This window comes from Megascapheus bottae, chromosome 7 (genome assembly GCF_031878675.1).
Source record: "Megascapheus bottae isolate mThoBot1 chromosome 7, mThoBot2.hap1, whole genome shotgun sequence".
Classification (NCBI taxonomy): domain Eukaryota; kingdom Metazoa; phylum Chordata; class Mammalia; order Rodentia; family Geomyidae; genus Megascapheus; species Megascapheus bottae.
In genome coordinates, this window is record NC_143515.1 from 65,861,299 (window position 1) to 65,877,737 (window position 16,439).

The window sequence follows — 16,439 nt, forward strand, 5'->3', positions numbered from 1 at the left end:
GCCCCAAAATGCCTGGTGCCACAGAGGGACGGTGGCCCTGAGAATGTCTTGCAGCTTGAGCAGGGGGTGAAATTTTGTTTCCCCCTGGTGCTTAGTCAAGTTGCCAGTTCCATTAGAAGAGGAAGGAAGAAACTGGACATTACATTACTGATTTCAGATCCCTAAACACAACCTTCTTGCTCTAGAACCAGGGAAATCTACCCTAGCTTTTTTGTTAGCTCATAGAAAACCATTTAAAAATGACTCTTTTTTTTTCCCAGTCCTGGGACTTGAACTTAGGACCTGGGCACTGTCCTTGGGATTTCTCAAGGCTAATACTCTACTACTTGAGCCACAGCACCACTTCTGGCTTTTTCTGTGTACGTGGTACCAAGGAATAGAACCCAGGGCTTCATGCATACTAGGCAAGCACTCTACCACTAGGCCATGCTCCCAGCCCCCTACCTTTTTTTTTTGAATACCATATAAGAGTAAATTGCAACAGTCATTCAAATTCTGTTTATTTTGGGGGGGGGTCTGAGACAGAGGCTTGAACTTGATATCTGACATTTCTGCTCATTAGCTGGAGCTCTACCATCTGAGCCATGCCTCCAACTCCCAAATTCTGCTTTTTAAGCCATTTTTTCCACATGTGTCTGTATTTCATTTTGTTAACCTAGAGAGACAAGCAGTTGTCATGCTCACAAGAATGACCTAACTTGAGCTTCTGTGGTTTGGGATCCTGCCTGCTGTGTTTCACCCTGTTTTGCCTCTAAGGCAAGAGATTGGTCTCAGAGCCAGATTGTGGTTAGTTTCCTGGCCTCCACCCCAATTGGGGACACACCTGCACCCCTGAGGGAGGGAGAGCCTGTGGAGGGTCCAGGAGGCCAGGGCTGAGTCACTCTGCTGGTGATGTGTAAAAGGCATTAGAACAACACTTTGGCACTTATGGAACAAAAATTCACGCAAATTCTTCGGCATGCCCACAATCTAGTCCATTTTCAAGCAAAACAAAGAAAAGCCATGGACATTTGCTGTCCTCAGTCTCTGCATTGGTGTTTACTCTGCGTATAGAATCACCCCAAAACAAATCTCAGCTCAACTTAAAAGTCCAGGAAGACCCTGTTAACACTCATCTCCCAGCCTTTCCATTCTACTCCCCATACCTCATGGTCCTAGGTAAGAACATGAGAATTCAGAAAAACATGCTGCAAGCCATCGTTTTAGGTTAAGTTACTTCCCTTTCTTGGAAAATTATTTGAAATGAAACTTGAATAAACCCAAGATTTCTTCCACACTTGTGAAGGTTCACTTCAAAGAGCTAGTAAGGTCAGGTATTGGCAGCTCACACTATAAACACAGCTACTTGGGAGGCTGAGATCTGAAATCATGGTTCAAAACCAGCCAGGGCAGAAAAGTCTGTGAGAGTCTTATCTTTAACCAGAAATAAGCCAGAAATGGAGATGTAGTTTAAGAACTAGAGTGCTATGAGCACAAACCATAAGGGATAGCACTCTAACCCTGAGTTCAAGATCCAGTACTGGTACGGAAGAGAGGGACTAATGTGTAACTCAGTAGGCAGAACACTTGCCTAGCATGAACAAGGTTCTGGGTCAATCCTCAGAACCACAAAATTAACAGCAACAATAATGAACAAAAAGTTCACCTTCACATGATGTTCCATTTAAAAGAAACAAATTTAACTCTGAGTAGTCTAAAAATACAGCAAACTTTACTAAGTATCTTGAAGAGGTGGTCATTTTTCTGACCCAGTCTCACCAACTCATTCTCAAGACAGAGAGGAACTTCCTGCCATTGCTTCTGAAAATCAATTTAGCCTCTTAGATTTATGAGTCCATCTTAACTATCACCTCAATCCAGTCATAGGATCAGGGAAGTAAGCACTCAGAATCTTCCTAGAAGGATGGGAGAGAAGAAAGGATGTATCCAAGAATGTCTCGGGGTCTTGGTCCCTGTCCATTTAATGAGGGCTTCTGTTTCAGAAGTGAGAACAGGGAAAAGGAAACAAGACCGTCCCCAGGTCTGCTAGTGCTGGCCTCACAATGGCAGCCTCTGAGCGGGCTGGGACCCAGCATAGTTGTGTGATGACCAGCTGTCTGTGAAGGGCAGGAAAGGGCTGTCCTCAGAGTTAACACCTCCACAGTCCTGGACAGCTGACCCCATACAAGGAGAATTGTACCAAACTGTATTTATTTCTGTCTCCACAAAGCAAGTACTTTTTGAAAGATTCCAGTGCTTTGGGTATAATATGGTATGTGACTAAAAGAGCAATCTGACCTAGTGACTATTTGGATGGAAGGAGGAAAAGCCTTTCAAAGATAACTTCCATATTCGGAATAATTGGATCCAGTTTAATTTGGTGCGTAGTGAAGTGAAAGAGCTACGTGATTGCTTTGGTGTCTTTTTGCCATTTCCAGTCACTAATTAGCTCTATGACTTAAAGGTTAATGAGATAAAACATCTATAAATCAAGTTGATGGCTGATGCAAAAGAAAGCCCCCAACTTGTTAGCTCTGTCATACTAACACTGTAATCGCACTCTTTCAGGCTGTCCATTTGATTAAATTTGATTATGTGCAACTGTCTGCAAACAAATGTATAATTATAAAAATTGTATTGAAATTATAAGCTACCTTGCCCAAGGCTCTTTTTTCTTGTTGTTGTTCAATACTGGGGCTTGAACTCAAGTAGCTTGGTTTATAGGTGTGAGCCACCGGTACTGGGCTTCAAGGCTCACATCAAAACAGTTATTTAATACTAGTAAGAAAATAAGAAAATTAGTAACAAAGTTTTTTAAAAATCATATCAGAATTAAACGGATTCATTTCTAGGTTTAACCGTGTCTGCTCACACAGAGCAGAAGTTCCTGTGTTACATTCAAAAAAAACATTCCTTAGAATTTGACATGATGGGCTGGTAGTTTGGCCTAGTGGTAGAGTGCTTGCGTAGGATGCACAAAGACCAGGGTTCGATTCCTCGGTACTACATACATAGAAAAAAAGCCGAAAATGGTGCCGAGGCTCAAGGGGTAGACTTCTAACCTTGAGAAAGTCTGAGGATAGTGCTCAGGCCCTGAGCTCAAGCCCAGGACTAGCAAAAAAAAAAAAATTGAGCTGTGTAACTTGAGGGTAAGAATGGGAAGGGGAGAATGAGGGAAGGAATAACATTGATTCTTGCGCATTAAACTCATATCCTAATTTATGAAATTGAAGCCTTTATGCACAATAATTTAATAATTTAACAAGAAATAAAAGCAAAATATTTGGACATTAAAAAAGTCTTCAGTGGAGGCCAAGAGTTTGGCCTAGTGGTAGAGTGCTTGCCTAGCATGCATGAAGACCCGGGTTCGATTCCTAGGTACCATATACATAGAAAAAAGCCGGAAGTGGTGCTGAATCTCAAGTGGTAGAACTCTAACCCTGAGAAAGTCCAAGGACAGTGTTCAGACCCTGAGCTCAAGCCCAGGACTGGCAAAAAAAAAAAAAAAATAAAGGCTTCAATGGCCTGGCAGGACAAACATGTAATTCAAGCTACACTCAAGGCAGGGACAAAATGATTAAAATTCAAAGCGAGTTGGATCAAAATGTGAAGAAGATTCTATCTCAAAAACAAGCCAGGTTTGACAATTTATGCTTGTGGTCTCAGCTACCTGAAAGGCAAAAGTAGAATTGCAGTTTGAAGCCAGCTAAGGGGAGCTAGCAGGAGACTCTATATGAAAACAAACTATACGCGAAAAGGATTAGGAATTTGGTTCAAGTAGTAGAGCCCTTACCTTAGCAAAGTTAAGGCCCTGAGTTCAACCTCCAATACCTCAAAAAAATAAAGAAAAGAAACTTTACAAACTAAATTACTTGTTTATATCTATTATTTGTTTATCAGAGAGTTTGGGATTCAGAGAAGATTCTGCTGAGTCTTTTTGTAGTTGGACAGATTCTATCCATTTAAAGTCTCTATTTCTATATTCAGGGTTTCCATGGGTTATGAAAATTGGCTCCAACCTGGAAAAGATCGGCACTTTTGGCTCTACTATTTACTAGACTCATGTCATTGGGAAAGTTACTAAAACCTCTATGCCTCAGCTTCTGCATCTTTAAAATAGGGATAAAAGTGGACTCTGTCTCATAAGGGTATTTTTGAGGATAAAATATTATAATCATGGGAATTACTTCGTCCAGGACCTGGAATATAGTAAATGCTTAGTAAATCCTAATGACTGTGAGTGACATACGGCCTAATTGTACTTGGGTTCTCTTTCTTGACGCTTTATATAACCTGTGTATGTGGTGTGTGTGTGTGTGTGTGTGTGTGTGTGTGTGTGTGTGTGTGCACGCGTGTGTGTCTCTGTCTGTGTATGTCTGTGTCTCTGTGTGTGACGTCTGTGTGACCATGAGCGGATCCTAGGTCTTGAGCTCAGGGTATGGGAACTGTCCGTGAGCTTTTATGCTCAAGGCTATCATCAGATCTCAGACTCTTATGTATCCAGTCTTACAAGTATGAGCCACTGCACCCAGTAAAATGCAATCTTGAAGTAAGGATGTTTTAGTGAGAAAAAAATTTGTGTCATTTCTGATAGGTGTATAGTTACTCATTGTTAAGCTAGTTAAAGAGCAATTTTAGCAACTTGCCTTTTATCAAGGTCTCTTTGTTCTCTCTTTTTCTCTCACTCTAAGTCTCACTATGTCACGCAGGCTGGCTTTGAATGCACAATCTTCCTGCCTCTATCTCCCAAGTGCACACTTTCACTTTCCCCTATCACAGAATTTTGCTAACTTAAAAGATTCAAGGAGTGGGCCGGGAGTTTGGCCTAGTGGTTAAAGTGCTTGCCTAGCATGCATGAAGACCCGGGTTCGATTCCTCGGTACCACATACATAGAAAAAAGCTGGAAGTGGTGCTGAGGCTCAAGTGGTAGAGCTCTAGCCTTGAGAAAGTCCAAGGACAGTGCTCAGGCCCTGAGCCGAAGCCCAGGACTGGCAAAAAAAAAAAAAAAAAAAAAAAGATTCAAGGAGTTACCAAGTTCTAAGCATCCAGATCTTTGGAGATGGGAAAATAATTTAGAGTCTCATTTCCATTGGAATCAGAGGCCTTGCACAGAAATGGCATTCCCAAGGGCATTAATTTTTTTTTTAGCCTTACAGAGAGAATTTTTGGATCTTCTGATCCTTTCGGCTGGCTCCATTTCCTCCTGGAAATGCTCATAGGAAGCATAATTGGACGGGAGCAGAGCCTCCCATCATCTCATTCCCAGGCTCCCCACTGTGTGTGTCAGCAAGGCTCTGCTCTGTGGCTCCAGGTTGAATGGCAAAACAAATGGACATGGGTAAATCTTAGCACTCAGTACCATCCATGAGCTCTGATGTTCTGAGAGTCAACTCCATTTTAGCAATAAGGAGAAACAGTCCAAGAGAAAAGAGGAAGTTGAAATCCTGTGCAGAGCAAGGCTTAGCAGCTGCAGCCCAAGTTGGGCCAGTCCCGCTGACCTTGTCTTTGTCCTCCAAGAACCACACAAGGCCTGTTGCATCAGCTGCTACCCATTTGCCTTTCCTTTCCCACCCTAGAAGCAGGAAATAGAAAGGAGAGTTAAGCAACAGCCTCTGAGGCAACCAGCCAGGGAGGCTAGAGTCTGAGGGAGTTGAGAGATGGGGAAGGTGGTCTCACTCCTTTCAGCCAGGCTCTACCTTTCCGCACCAGGGTCTCCTCAAGTTCAAATTTGTGAAAGAAAAGTACTCAACTGCTCACAGTCCTCCTACCTCCCCAGAGCATGTACGGGGTGATACCTCAGGGCGCTCTGCTGAGGTAGACCCAGAGTCCTGGTTTAGAGCTGGGAAGCAGGTAGAGCAACACTCACATTTTACAAATGATGCAACTGAAGCCCAGCTAGGTTGCACCAACCTGCCCAGTTGAGAGCTCACCAATCTGTCTTGAACAACTAAATCAAAAGAATCAATGTGCTCTCTGGGTTGGCCACACAGCAAGGAATGATCAGTGAAGTCCTATGGGCTGGGCCCAGATATTCAGGAGAGTCTAAGGAATGGGGCTCAAACCCATTTAAACATAGGCAGAAGGTTTTTTTCTTTTTTCAAGTGGGTTGGAGGAAAGCAGACCAATATCAGTTTGATATGGGCCCAGAGAAGATTATGGGGAAGGAAAGGGACCCATTCTGGAAGTTCAAAAAGCCTGGGTCCTCAGGACCTCAAACCCCCAAGATTCCGGGAAATGCTGAGGCTGCCAAAGCAGGTAGATGGATCTAGACTACCTGCAACTGCGCCCACAGGTGGGGAAGAAGGAAGAGGGAAAGAGGGAATGAGAAGAGAGCAGTAATCAATACAAAGAGTTTAATTGGGATTCTAAGGTACTGGATTATGATAATAATAAAACTACAGTTTATGTGACTTAAAGGGTATGTTAACCATAACCACATACAAATACACACATTATTAAAACTTGAGAATAATGTGTGTTGCTGGGAGCAGGTAGCTCATGACTGTAACCATAGCTACTCAAGCAACTGAGATCTGAGGATCCTAACTTGAAGCCAATATAGCCAGGAAAGCCCAGAAGACTTTTAACTCCAGTTAACCGCCAAAGAGCCAGAAGTAGGGCTGTGGCTAAAATGGCAGAGTACAAGCTTTGAGCACAAAAACATCACAGACAGTACTCAGGCTCTGAGTTCAAGCCCCAGAACAGCCCACCCTTCCTACCCTACGGCATCCCCCAAAAAGTGGCCACATTCTTTGTTCCATTATTGACACAGACAAGGTGAGGACAACTCAGTCAACATGTTATTTATACAGAAGAGAAGCTTGGAGAGGTCACTTAGTAGGTAATAGGCTATACTCATAGCAGTGCTGGTGGGACTGGAACTATGGCTAGGTCTTAGTCCAAGCATTTGTGTTTTCTTGCCTTTTATCCAGTGCAGTAAGTTTCTAACTAGGGGCAAGGGCTGCTTTATGAGTGAAAGTTTGCCTTGGAGCGCCCTCCCCTGGTTCTGGGAAGCCACTGAAGCAGTTGTGGTAGATAGAGATCCTCAACCTTGAACCTAGAACAGACCCACGTGTAGAACTGGGAGTGACACCAGGCACGGTGGCTCACACCTGTAATCCTAGCTACTTGGGAGGCCGAGGTCTGAAGATCAAGGTTCAAAGCCAGCCCGGGCACAAAAGGACCTGAGACTCTTATCGCCAATTAACCTCTAGAAAATGGAAGTGAGGCTTGGTTCAAGGGTTAGGGTAGTAGCCTTGAGCTGAAGAGCTCAGGGACAGTGCCCAGGCCAAGTTCATAACCCACAAAAAAAAAAAAAGAGTTTGCATTTCAAACAAGTTCCTTAATCAAAGGTGCCGCTTACTGAGAATCTCCTGTGTAAGCAGGAGAGCACTGATTTGGGAGCTAGAATACTTGAGTTGAATTCTCACCATGGGGGACCACATGCTGTTAACTTGAACTTAATCTCTTGGCATCTTAATAACTCTTCTGGAAAGATGACACTATAAACCAGAGGACACAGTGACAACAGCATTCTCCTAATATCACTCAAAAATGCACAAATCCAGAAGAAATAGCATTTATCCTCCCACAGAGTTTACTGGAAGAATGATTGGGGCTTGATACTGTGTTGAGCCCCAGCTTGCAGTGCCCTGAAGGAGCAGCTAGGAGGTTGACAAACATGCAAATCTTAGCAATTACCTTAATGGGTGATGAGCCAGGAAAGGAACTCTGTGCCTGGGAGCACCAAGCCACAAACTCAGTGTAGTGAACCAAGCAAGGCTTTGAACAAGCACTCACTTTTAAGCAGACGAGGAGTTCTTTAAGAATAGGAGGGGGGGCACTCTAGGTAGAGGAAATACAATACCCCTAAGTTGGTTCTCTAAGGCTGGAACTATGAGTCTGTGAAAGGACTTGGCAGAGAAGGATGAAACAATATAGTACAGAACCCTGGCTCCTAGGGTAAGGTTCCTGGGTGTGATCCGAGTGTGGTGGAAAGCCACCCCACACCTTTAGGAGTCTTTTAAAATGAAAAAACTAAAATGCCCCCAGTGAGCCCCCATCTTCTCGGGGCCTGAAAACCTCCCCTGCTAAGAAACGCAGCTCAGAAACTCCTCCTTACCCAGGAGGGGACCCCTGGGAATCAGTCCCCCAGGAAGGCACAGGCTGCTCTGGGCCCTCTTCCCTCCATCAGATACCGCCTGTATTTTCCCCTAAGGTTTCCTCATTCCCTCCTCCGAGGGTGTGGAGTCACAGGAGAACAAAAGGATGTTATCTAAAGCTAATATGTTCTGGGAGAACGGAGGAGGGGAGGGAGGGAGGGAGAACGAGTCCTCCAGCAGCTGATGCAATCCGGGAAGAGGCAGGTGGAAACCCACACTTGGGAGCAAAGCCTGGGCCTCTCTGAAGACTGAGCAGGGGCCCACGCCTTGGCCCTGGTTCCACAGCCAGATGCAATCTGGCCCTCAATCCCCACACCTGACTTCAAGATGGAAGGTCCTAGGGTGGGACCTCACCCTGTCCTCTTGACCCCTTCCAGACTCTCCTCCCAGACCCGGTTTCAAACTGATTGTTTGGTTTCCAAATGGAACCGTAATAGGGATATGCAAAGTGACTTCTGCTATTTTTGAAAAAGCAATGGGACTCAGAGGGGACAAAGTGCTATTTTAAGATGCTCAGGTTTAGTTTTTTATTCCAAATCTTCTGTCTCTTGTGGAAGTGGTAGCAACGTATTCTTCTGGGAGTAACCTCTTATTTTTAGGAAAAGGTTTTAATAGGTCTTTGGGTTATGCAAGGCTAAACCAGGAACCACCTCTTCTGGAAAGGAGGCAATGCAAAGTGTGGGTTCTGCGCAGGCGCAGGGGGTGGGCCCCTGTAGGGAAGGGCATCTCCGGAGGGTGCCTGGCAACTGTGTTTGGGGACTCTGGGTGGGCACTGTTTCCGCAGAACAACAGGAGGGACTGGTCGACTAGTGGGAAGACATCCTTGGCAGAAGTCCTAGCAAACCCTGGGAGAGGGAGCGCAGGGAAGGATGGGCTGGGGTTGTTTCTGTTTGGTAACATAAAGGGGCCATGACCTTGAAGGCAGGTAACAGATGTTCTCTGTGCCTGCCCAAGAGCATCCAAACTAACCCAAGAACTCACTGAATCCTTTCTTTAAAAACGACAAATTCAGGAGCCGGGAGCATGGCCTAGTGGTAGAGTGCTTGCCTAGCATGCACAATGACGTCCTGGGTTCCATCCCTCGGGTACCATATAGGAAAAGCCAGAAATGGTTTTGTGGCTCAAGTGGTAGAGTTCTAGCCTTGAGAAAGCCCAAGGACAGTGCTCAGGCCCTGAGTTTAAGTCCCAGGACTGCCAGTCCTTGGACTTTCTCAAGGCTAGAGCTCTGCCACTTAAGTCACAGAACCATTTCTGGCTTTTCTTATGTATGTGATACCAAGGAATCAAACCCTGGCCTTCGTGCATGCTAAGCAAGCACTCTAACACTAGGCCATGCTCCCGGCCAACACTAATATTATTTGTATAATAATATAAATATAAGTATAGAGTACAGTGCATTTTATATTATCACATCTTTACTAGTTGATTATACCAAAATATATTTTCACATAAATATAATAAACTATCTTCTACAAAACATATATGTGCCTCTCATTTTTGTAACCCTAGCTACTCAGAAGGCTGAAATCTGAGGTAGCAGTCTGAAGCTAGCCCAGGCAGGAAAGTCCATGAGACTCTTATTTCCAATTAACCACCAAAAAGCCAGAAGTAGAGCCGTGGCTCAAGTGGTAGATCACCAGCCTTGAGCAAAAAAAAGCTCAGGGACAGAGCCCAAGCTCTGAGTTCAAGCCCTCAGATCAACACATATAAATACACACAAATATGTAAACTGCAAAATCTATAAATAGTGCCAATTATCATACCACCCAAAATTAACTGGTATTAACCTGGTATTAACACTGTGACATTTTATTCAGACCTCAATCTAGGCATGTAAACACATAAGCACACAGGTGGATATATTGAATATCTACTCATATTCATTTCACAATTCTAAGAGACAAAACACATCCTTTTCTAATAGTTAGACAAAAGTCCCAGAGCCAACTCTCATTGGCCCAGCTTGGGTCATGTGTCTATCCTGGAGTGACTCTTCCATAGGAAAGGTCAGGCCTAAATTGAAAATTGAGTGTAGAAGTTTTACCTTATACTCCCAATCCCCAAAGTCAGGTTGGTGATATTCAAAAAACTCCCAGAATTCTTTGCTGGACAGTAGCAATTTACATGTCCACTGCAGGATGTCAGTGAATTACACTTACCAAATTATTCATTGTGTCCTCATACGTGGATTTGTGATGATCTCTGCACAAAGCTCCTTGCTATCATTGAAAATGAGAGGTGTCCCCCAAAGGTTTGTGTGTTAAGGCTTAGTTCCCCAGGTGGCACTATCGTATTGGTTAGGAAATGAGGCCGCACGGCAGGCCATTAGGTCCTTGAGTGGTATGTCTTGGAAAGGTATTGTGGGATTCTACCAGTTCTCCATCCCCCGGCTCTCATTACTCATGATATAAGCAGTTTGCTCCATCATTCACTCCTGCTGTGATGTCCCATCCTTCTTAGATGCCCAAACCCACAGACCCACCTACTATTGGACTTGAACCTCCATAGCTGTACATCAACATTCCTTCCTTTTCTCCTGGACGGATTCTATCCTAAAGGCCTCCTCCTCTGGGAATCCTTCTCTTGCATCTACCCAGCAACACCCAAGCACCCTTCATAGATCCACTTGTGAACTAGAGCCAGAAGTCTCTTATTTCATTGTAAATGCTCCTATTTCAAGGAACTCATAGTGTGCCCTACCTATTCAGGCAGTCTGAAAATTCCACAGGGTCTGGGTTGTTTCCATTGATAAACTGTCCTTTGAAACTTGGGGCAAGTTTCCTCATATTAAAATGACAGAAAATTAAGTTCTAGTAGCTCCAAAACTAGTTTAATCCTTAAAACAAAGCTAAGTGATCTAAACAAATATTTTTTGAATTGACAAACTTAATAAGGAAATGAGAAGAAGTTTTAAGATGTTATTTACAAAAATAATTATTAGCATTCGTAATAAGCATTATTAATATTATCACTACCCTTTCTATATAACTTCCTTCCTCCTCTCTGTTTGTTATATTTGATTTTCAGCTTTCTTCTCATCCCATCAAGTCCCTATCAGGGTTAGTTAGCTAGGCAGATGAGCCTACTGATGTAATAAACCTGAATTTTCAAACTTTCCAACAACACTTCTTCCCAGGCATTTTTTCTGCAGCCCCTGCACTAGGGAGACTGAGGCAGGAGGATCCTAAATTTGATGCAAGCCTGGGCTACATACTGAGAAATGTATCAAAAAAGACCCCTATGGGCCAGGAGTTTGGCCTAGTGGTAGAATGCTTGACTAGCATGCATGAAGACCCAGGTTCGATTCCTTGGTACCACATACATAGAAGGAAAAAAAAAAAGCTGGAAGTGGTGCTGTGGCTCAAGTGGTAGAACTCTAGCTTTGAGAAAAATCCAAGGACAGTGCTCAGGCCCTGAGTTCAAGCCCTAAGACTGTCAAAAAGAAAAAACAATAAAAAAAAAACCTAACAAGAAAGCAAAATAATAGTAAAAAAAATTATTATTAATCATGTAACCACCATTCCCAAAAATGAAAAACTGAATCTCCAATCTCCAAATTAATAGAACTTGGTGCATTGATTCAAGCCTGTAATCCTAGCTCTTTGGGAAGACAGAGATTTCAGTTCAGTTTAAGAAAAGCCCAGACACCCATCCCACCTCCCCCCACCACCAAAAAAAAAAAGCTCAAAACTCCATGTTATTTGGGTGCTGTTGGCTCAAGCCTGTAATCCTAGCTACTTGGAAGGCTGAGATCTGAGGATCATGGTTCAAAGCCAGTCCTGGCAGGAAAGTTCCTAAGACTCATCAGAAAATCAGAAGTGGTGGTATGGCTCAAAATGGTAGAGAGTTAGCCTTGAACAAAAAGAGTTCAGGCCCTGAGTTCAAGCCCCATGACCAACAAAAAGAAAAAAAAAAGTCCTTCATGACACATATCTGTTCCCAAACACATGAGGAAGCACCAAAAAAAAATTACAGCATATATATATACATGTATGTATATATATATATATATATATATATATATCTTCTATGAGGGATCTGAACTGAGAGGAGCAGCCTTGAGCACCCAAAGTTCTAAGTGAAAATTACCTTTGTCCTAGAATGTTATACTTAGCCAAATAAGAGATAAGTATGGAAGAAAGATACTTTCACATAGGTGAGAACTCAACACTTTTACCTCCCACACACCTTTTCTTGGGAAGATAGTAGAAGATAAGATTCAGTGAAATAAAAGACTAAGCCAAGAACAAGGAACAAAGGCTCTCTAGAAAACCAAGGTGCCAGGAAGACATTCAGGCAAAGAAACCCCCAAGGGCCTCCCCGTCCCAGGTGGCGAGTAATTAATCCAAATGGGATGGAGATGACAATCCGTATGAAAGGGGGGCTTCCAACAATGCGCTGAGGAGATACATGAGCGGTTATTTGACATACTTGGATATTCAGTGGGAAAATAAAACTGGGCCATAATTAAGAAATATCCATAGAGAATTTGAAAAATATTAGCAACAGCTATTTTAAAAACCAAACAAATGGAAAAAAGTGAGGGGGAAAAAAGGCAGCAGTACACACACCATTGTTTATCAGTGGTCATGATTTTAAAGACATGATCACAACAACAGTAACTATCAATTTAATTAAATATAACTCTAGACATCTAAGGACAGCACCTAGACCCTGAGTTTAGCCCTAGTTATCTCCTACACACACACCAAAAAAAAAAGTGCCAGGATCCTATAAGAATTCTTTGGGGGAGTTTGGCCTAGTAGTAGAGTGTTTGCCTAGCATGCATAAAGACCTGAGTTCAATCCCTGGTACTGAAGGGAAAAAAAAGCAAAACTAAATGACGAAAAGACCAAAAGTATTGAAACAGCATTAATAAAAATTGTATATAAGCCGGGCACAGTGGCTCACACCTGTAATCCTAGCTTCTCAGGAGACTGAGATCTGAGGATCAAGGTTCAAAGCCAGCCTAGGCACTAAAGGACCTGAGACTCTTATCTCCAATTAACCTCTAGAAAATGGGAAGTGGGACTTGGCTGAAGGGTAGAGTGGTAGCCTTGAGCTGAAGAGCTCAGGGACAGCATCCAGGCTGAGTTCAAGCCCCAGACCCCCCCCCCACACACACACACAAAAAAATTGTATATATTTGAGGAACACAATGTGATTTTATGTATATAATATATAAAATGAGATGATTACTACAATCAAGTTAATTAACACAACTATCACCGTCACCTTACATAGTTACCACATTTTTAACCTGGTAAAAATGTTTAAGATTTATTGTCCTAACAAATGTTAAGAATATAATGCATTATTATTAGTTTTATTATTATGAGTTATTGTCACTGTGATGACTAATATCCTCAGGATGTATTCACTTTGTAAGTAAAAGCGTGTACTTTTAACCAACATCTCCTTTATTTTCCTACTCTACCCCTTTATTTTTTGTTTCTTTTTCTCTCGCCCTCCCTCCTTCCCTCTTCTCTCTCTTTCTTTCTCTTGAAACAGTTCTTATTATGTATCCCAAGCAAGCTGATCTAGAACTTAACCATGTAGGCCAGATTGATCTTAACCAGATTGATCTTTCTTTCTTCCTTCCTTCCTTCCTTCCTTTCTTTCTTCCTCACCACACTAAACTTTTTCTCTTTTCTCCTCTTCCTCCTTCTCCTCCTCCTCCTCCTCCTTCTCTTCTTCTTCTTCTTCTTCTTCTTCTTCTTCTTCTTCTTCTTCTTCTTCTTCTTCTTCTTCTTCTTCTTCTTCTTCCTCTGTCAGTTACAGGGCTTGAACTCTAGGCCTAGGCACGTCTAGCTTTTTCTGTGATTAATTGGAGATAAGAGTCTCATGGTTTTTCCTCCCAGTCTGGCTTTGATCCATGATCCTTAGATCTCAGCCACCTGAGTAGCTAGGATCATAAGCATGGGCCAGCAGCACCCAGCTAGGCTTAAACTTTCGATCCTCCTGCCTCAGCCTCCGGGGACTGGAATTACACATGTATGCCCCATGCCCAGCTTATATACTTACTTGTATTCTTATGAATTATTCTTCTCCTTTTGGTTGATAAGCAGATTCACACATATACACACAAATGCTTCTCTTTCTTATATAGTAAGCATTTGATATATATTTTCTCTCTGCTTTTTCATCTTAATGTATGCAGGAAATCAATTTACATCCGCACAAGGGATGCCTTTCCATTTTCACAACTGCCTAGTACTACATTGTGGAGATATACAAGGATTGTTCTAACCAGTCCCCTATCAGTGGGCAAAATTAAAGTGGAATATGTCATACACACTGATAAATGCAATGATTCACCAAAAAGATAAAGGTAGGCATTTGGAGGTTTTTTAAATGTTTAATTATTTTTATGAAGGTGTTGTATAGAGGGGTTTCAGTTATATAAGTCAGATAAAGAATACATTTCTCTTTGGACAATGTCACCCCTTCCGTTGCTCCCTCAAAACTGGGAATTTGAATTACTTAATACAGTCTTGACATATGTATAAAGTAAAATCCAACAGATTGACAGAAAAAAACCCACTTGCTGACCTCAGGCTTTTCTTTTCTTCCTATACTGCGTCCCTCAAAGGTTAGAATGGTGGGGGAGGATTGTTTTGTTTTCTATAGCACTCCAGTATCCAGCACATGCCCAGTGTACAGAAAGGATCAATAATTGTTTACCAAATTCATGCCTGGGAGCAAAGATAGGAATTGTATAATCTTTATGCTATTGGGAAAGAACTGAAGACCAAAGATAGTCAAAAGAAACAAGACAGTGTCAGACAGAGGTAAACTCCCTGCACTTCTGCCTCTCAGCCATGCTTCTGGCTTCAAGGGGCCACAGACCCAAGAATGATTCATCAAAAGAAATATGACTCTCACATGTAAAAACACACACAATCCCATGGAGTTTCCTCAGCAGTACAGAGGGAAGGCTGAGCTCCTGGGAGCTCATCAAGAGGATGGGCCAGATCAGGGCCAGGTGCACAGAGGGAGGGAAGCGTGCCCCTGGCACTAGCCCTCTTCTCCTGAGCCCCCACCCAGGCTCTCCAATCAGCCTGAGCTCAAGTGACCATGGAGAGGGCCCTGCCCTGCCAGCTTTGTGAACAGAAAGATCTACCCTGGGGTAGGACAGGGTAAAGGTGGTGTGTATGGGGGGGGGAACCAGTGCAGAAGGGCAGAGGGACAAGAGAAGAGGCTAAATTAATTTTGGAAACCATTAACTCTTTGAAAAGAGAGTATGTTTTCAGCAGGGACAGTGAATCACTATGATTTGCCAAGACAGGCACAAAGCAATTAGCCATCTGGATGTTGTGGCTTCCAGGCCCCCAGTGGAAACTTCAACCAAGTGGAAGGCTGGTCATTACACAGCCTGGGCCTAGCATTTTGGGCTCCACAGATAACTCCTGTGCCTCCAGTTGAATGGAAGTCCAAAGCCTTGGGATCAAGGGCCACTTGGCAAAGAGACTCAGAAAAGGAACAGGAAAAGCAACTTCAACCAGGGGGAGCCAGTACTACTTCCTCTTTCCAGTAAGCATCCCAAAGAATCCATCAAGGCTGAGCCAGCCATTTCCTGTGAGCACTAGATAATCACCTGTGTTGTGTATAAATTACATTACTTCATACTCCTCCTCACACACACGTGTGTGAATGTATACATGCGTGTATGTATGAGGAGTTCCACCCATGGATCAATTCCAAGAAAACTCACCATGTGGTGTTTGCTAGGAATAGCAGAGCCTCATAAACTTTCTCAAGAGAGATATTATTTTAATGAAGTGAATCTGCTTATGATAAGTAGCAGGAGAAAAGATGACCTTTCTCCATTTTCAAAATCCTATGAAGGGCTGGGAATATGGCTTAGTGGTAGACTGCTTGCCTAGCATGCATGAAGCTCTGGGTTCGATCTTCAGTACCACATAAACAGGGGGCGGAAAAAGCTAGAAGTGGCACTGTGGTTCAAGTGGTAGAACACTAGCCTTAAGCAAAAGAAGCTCAGGGACAGTGGCTCGGCTTAAGTTCAAGGCCCAAGACTGGGAAAAAACAAAACAAAACAAAACATGAAGACAAAAGGAAACATCTTCAAAGAGGGCCCTCTTGATGCTGGCACCCAAGATCCCAACTTACATCTCCCTACCTGCCCCATCCCAAGACCCTGCCTGTCTCTTGGTGCTTTCTGTCACCACATTGTGAAGTAGGCTGGGGTCAGTTCAGCTCTAGGGTCACCAGTTGAACTTAGCTAAAGCAAGCTGGAACCAGGACTGCTGCTTGAAGCCACTTCCCAAGGAGAGAGT